The sequence below is a fragment of the Colobus angolensis genome, unplaced genomic scaffold (genome assembly GCF_000951035.1).
Source record: "Colobus angolensis palliatus isolate OR3802 unplaced genomic scaffold, Cang.pa_1.0 Scaffold12, whole genome shotgun sequence".
In the NCBI taxonomy this organism is placed as follows: domain Eukaryota; kingdom Metazoa; phylum Chordata; class Mammalia; order Primates; family Cercopithecidae; genus Colobus; species Colobus angolensis.
Window position 1 is genome coordinate 8,621,421 of NW_012113141.1, and position 5,554 is coordinate 8,626,974.

General features: G+C 41.9%; 1 protein-coding gene across 2 annotated transcripts in view; it reads left to right on the top strand.

Annotated features, from left to right (window-relative positions):
* The window catches only part of SAMD8 (sterile alpha motif domain containing 8), a 64,280-nt gene continuing 58,726 nt past the window's right edge, over positions 1–5,554 (top strand). Inside the window, exon 1 of one of the 2 annotated variants that reach the window (XM_011928499.1) lies at positions 1–119. The gene's annotated coding sequence lies outside the window, so the exon portion shown is untranslated. The remainder of the gene's footprint in view (positions 120–5,554) is intronic. The other variant, XM_011928492.1, reaches the window with a different exon arrangement.

The following is a 5,554-nucleotide window of genomic DNA, read 5'->3' on the forward strand; positions in this document are numbered from 1 at the left end:
TCCGACGGCGGCTCGGACGCCGACTCGGAGGTGGGTCCCGGGAGCCCGACTCGGACCGCGGAGGTGAGCGGGAGCTGAGGCTGAGGAGAGGGGGGCTTGGGGGGCGCCTGCTGCCAAGGGTGAGTAGGGAGTCTGGGATGGAGCCGGGGGCTGCTGAGGGACCGCGATCCGGAGGGGCCCCGGGGAGACGGTTGAGGGAGCCGGGAGAGTCAGCTCTGGAATGGAATCTGAAGGAAATGGAGGTTGTCGAACCGAGGGCCTGAGGCTGAGGGGTAAGTGGAGGCCGAGGAGCGAGAGGGAGGGGGCGGGAGGGGGAGGCTTGAAGAGCCCAGAGCTTGGGGGTTTTTGAAAGCTGCGCGGTGGGGGAAGAAGATCGAAGGGGTCCTGCGGGAATGTGGACCCGGAGGAAGAGATGCTCTGGGTTTGGCAGCGGGGGTGAACAGTCAGAGGAGCAAGACCTGGGCCAGTGTTCCCTTCCCAGGACGAGGGAGGGCGATCGGGGCTGGGACTGGAGCCTCTTACCCGGGTGGGGCTGGTGATGATGGAGGGCAGGATTTAGGTTTGATTAGAAGGAGGAGGGCTATTGGATGGGAAATCGTCTGGCCTCTGGGGGTGAGGGAGGCACTGAAAAAGAGAAGTGTGGTCAAGAAAGAAAAGGAGCCCTTGGGGATCTAATTTTGGGTTTTGGCATTTTTACAGGTGCCTTTTAAAACATCAAAGATCACTAGGGCAATGTACTTGGATTGTGGGACTTTCTCGTTCGTGCATAGTGGATCCTTTTAAGAATCTTGGGTGGAAGGGGCGGTGTGAATCACTGATTTGCCTAAAGGACTGGGGGAAGTAGTGGAGAGGAAGTGATGTTTGAAGAAGGTAGTGAAAGACGTGATTGTGAACATGATATCATTTGGATTTATTGACAGTAATGGTGTCCTTTTTTTCATCGTATTTTTCTTTCGTAAATAAGTTTAAATACCAGACGTGTTAAGATCCTAAAAAAAGATTTACTACATTACCTTTAAGTTTTAAAAACTTGAAACAAGACTTTGGATACTCAGATTTTAAAAATTAAACTTGAAACAAGAATTTGGACACTCGGATTTTAGAAGTTAAACATGAAACAAGAATTTGGACGCTCGGATTTTACAGATACTCAACATGGACTGGTTCCACTTCCAAAGTTTTAAGTTGACACATGTATTTGCCACATAGTAAAAATTTGGTCAGTGCAAGTTTCTGGGTTAAGGGGGCACAGTGAACTTGCCACAGTCTAGGCCAATACCAAATCTTCCTCTCACTGACAACCCCAGGATTGGAGTTAGCCCTTGAAAATTGGAGAGATACCTTTGACTGATTTCCAAAACCAATATTGAAATACTATTTTGCAGATATTGTGTGAATAATATTTTTAGTAGAGTGATTTAGGAAAATAAGGACAGAGGATGCTTGTAGTTGGCAGCCAACACAACTGGGACAGGTGGGTACACAGATACTTTTTATAGAAGACACTAGTTCCAAAACATAATTATGCCAGAAAAAGAATGATTGCAATATTTATGTTCACTTTAGTAGAGATAAATTCACTTCCTTTTGTGATTGTTAAGTCATAACATGGCTCTATGAAGTCTTTGACTTTAGCCACCTCTCATATGTCTTACAACTTTTTATGTGATTATAGGTTTGTAAAGTTGTTGGCCATTTCTTTTCTCTTCTTCCTTTCTTTTTTTTGAGACAGAGATTCACTGTGTTGCCCAGGCTTAAGTGATCCTCCCACCTCAGCTTCCCAGGTAGCTGGGAGTAGCTGGGACTGCAGGTGGGCGCCACCATGGCCTGGCTAATTTTTGTTAGCATCAGGCGTTTTCTAAATGCTTGATTAAATCTAAATGGATATCTACTGTTTAATCTTCATGAGATGATAATTTATTGATTGGCAACAGCTTTTAAATTAGTTTATGTGTATGGGCTATGTGACATACCCTCAGATGCACAGTGGAATAGTAATTGTTTCTTCAAAGGAGATGTGAATTCTTAGCTAAAAACGCTGAGGTGGTTAAAGTATTAATTCCCTTTAACTTAATACAAATTATCTTCTGTTGAAGTTTACATAATATTACTGTTTGTAGGTTTTATCTCTAGAGTGAGATCCTCTAGAGACCTTGTCTTCATACTTAGTTCTGAATAAAAGTCATGGCCATGTAAAGATTTGCTGAATTGCAATATAAGAACTCTATTAAGATTACATCTTAATGTTATTGCAAAATTAAAGAGAAACTGTTAGATGGAGTTGTACAGTTAACATATTAGCAAGTCTGATAGTTTTTAAAATTTTCGTTTCCCTTTGTCAGTTCTCACACCCACTGAGTAAAGAAAATCAGTTTTAGGCTGGGCGTGGTGGCTTACTCCTATAATCCCAGCACTTTGGGAGGCCCAGGCAGGCAGATCACTTGAGGTCAGGAGTTTAAGACCAGCTTGGCCAACACGGCAAAACCCCATCTCTACTAATAATATAAAAAGAATTAGCCAGGTGTGGTGGCACACACCTGAAATCCCAGCTACTCAGGATGCTGAAGCAGGAGAATCGCTTCAACCCGGGAAGCAGAGGTTATGGTGAGCTGAGATCACGCCATTGCATTCTAGCCTGGGCGACAGAGTGATATGTCTCGGAAAAAAAAAAAAAAAATCAGTTTCTCTAAGGCAGAAGAAGCCATCATGACTGCGATGGCAGAATATGCAGACATGTTTAGGTAAATCAGTTTTGATTTCAGTAGCATAACCCCCCTTCTGCAAAAGCTTATTCACGTTGCACAGTTGCATGTAAACATTTTTTTTATTTTGTTAATCATTAGATCCTCAATACTTCTTCAAAATTTTGCTGTTACTAATTAAGACATTTTCATGGCTTTTCTAAGAATTGAAATTTGAACACTTTGAGACACTTAAATCACAGACTTTCCATGAATAGTATTATTATTGTTTTATAAGAATGCCATGTTAACGAGCTATTCTTTCGAGATTTTTACTTCCAGGCCTGATGTAATATATGGTGTTAATTGTTGGGTGTACCTAGCATGCCCGTTAATTTATGGATGGAAGTCTTTCCTGTCTTCAGATTCTACCCCCTTCATTTTTCATATGCCAGTGGATTATTAGTGAACTAAGATTGAATTCACTTTTTAATTTTAAAGCTTCTGTAGCTTTGATTCTCTTTGGACATAAAACTGATTTATATGAGATATGAATACAATTCCATGTTCTGCTAAATTACTTATGAAGCTGTTTTGAATGATTATGGTATTTGATGAAAAAATACAGTATGAGCTAATCATAATTCTTTTAATGGATTTAGGTTATAGAGGAGGATTGTACCATTTCATTCCCGGATTAAGTGTTTTACTTTTTTGCAGAGATGACAGGGGAGAGCCTTGATTATTTTCACATTTCTCATGTGTTTATATTTGTTTAAATAAAGTGTTACTTATTTGCAAAATGCTGTATCTTTAATACTTGCTTACATGTGGTTTTGGGAATTCTTTTGGAACCAGTTCTTGTTCTTATTTTTGTTTTGCTCTAAGGGTATGATGTAACACATTGAGGGGTTAATAGTAGGGCAAGAACAGAGAAAGCCATTTTACAACAGATACCAACAGGGCCGTGATGCTTACTTTAGTTCTTGTGGTTTTCTTGGCCTTGAGAAATCAAGATGTTAACTAAAAATAGGAGAGCATGGGCCAGGCACACTGGGAAAACAGATCAGTGTTTACATGCTACCACTGTTGCTTCCTGGTAACTTGCCATCTGAATGTGTGGTTATGAGTTTGTAACAGACCTGTGGTGTGAATGTTCCTGCACCCCCTCCTCCCATACACACAGCACCATCATCACAGATCTGAAGCCTAACCTGTTAGCTGAGTTTAGGGACTTCATGTTTCCGTATTGAAATGTTCTATTCCTTCACTGTATTGGGCCCTCACAATATTATAGAATGTAACATACTGTAAGACTATTAACTAAGAAAAATTTGGTTATAATAGTTTCACCACAGGGTTTCACCATAAAACAATGTTTTATGATATGTACCTCAGAAAAGAGTTGTGGGGCAGGGCAGTTAACTATATTTATATTTGTCTAAAAGTTTGGTTTTTTGTTTTTTTGTTTTTAAGATAGGGTCTCACTCTGTCTCCCAGGCTGGAGTACAGTGGCGTGATCGTGACTTATGCAGCCTCGAACTCCTGGGTTCAAGCAGTCCTCCTGCCTCAGCTTTCTGAGTAGCTGGGACTATAGGCGTGTGTCACCGCACCTGGCTAATTTTTTAACTTTTTCTTCTGTAGAGATGGGGTATCAGCTATGTTGACTAGGCTGGTTTAGAACTCCTGGCCTCCCGATCCTCCCACCTCAGCCTTCCATAGTGCTGGGATTACAGGTGTGAGTGTCTTAAATTTTTGTTGTGCATTTAGTTAAGCTTATGAGTTGTGGCAGAGGACAAGAGAGGTAGTAATATAAGTATCTATTATCTTGATAATTGTTCTGTTGTCTTGAAATTCTTGACAGGTAAATTCTAGTTGGAGGTGAAAACCATGGATTCTGCTAATTTAGGGTCTTCCTGTAGGTTAACCGGGGTCAGTGAGTTTTTGGAAATACTTGCAAATCTGTTTTAGTTTGGAACTTTGAGATTAAATGGAATTGATGTCAGTTCCGTCAATATAATATTGGCTGGAAAGCCAGAGATTTCCAAAACCATGCATTAAAATTTGGCTCCAAATCCAATCAGTTTTCACAGTATATAATGGAGTTTGAAATCTTGAGTCAGTTTCTCATTTTCCATTATATTGATTAGATTTTGGATGTTACATATTTATTTATTTATTTAGAGATAGAGTTTCACTCTGTTGCCAAGGCCGGATGCAGTAGGACGATGTCAGTTCATAGCAACCTTCGCCTCCCGAGTTCAAGCAATTCTCCCACCTTAGCCTCCACAGTAGCTGGGATTACAGGTGTGTGCCACCATGCCCAGCTTATTTTTTGTATTTTGAGTAGAGACGAGGTCTCACTAAGGCATCCACCCACCTTGGCCTCCCAAGGTGTTGGGTTTACAGGCGTGAACCACTGCGCCCTGCCAGTGTAGCATATTTAAAAATAAAGATTTTACCAGCTGGGTGGAGTGACTCATGCATGTAATCCTGGCACTGTGGGAAGCTGAGGTAGGTGGATCCCTTGAGCCCAGGAGTTCGAGACAAGCCTGAGCAACATAGTGAGACCTCCTGTCTACTAAAAATACAAAAAATTAGCCAGGCGTGGTGGTGTGCACCTATAGTCCCAGAACTCAGGAGGCTGAGGTAGGAGGATCACCTGAGCCCAGGAGGTCAAAGCTGCAATAAGCTGTGATTGCACCACTGCACTCCAGCCTGGGTAAAGAGTGAGGCCCTATCTTAAAAAAAAAAAAAAAAAAAAGGGTGGGCGGGATAGCTCACACCTGTAATCCCAGAATTTTGGGAGGCCAAGGCAGGCAGATCACTTGAGGTCAGGAGTTTAAGACCAGCTTGGCCAACACGGCAAAACC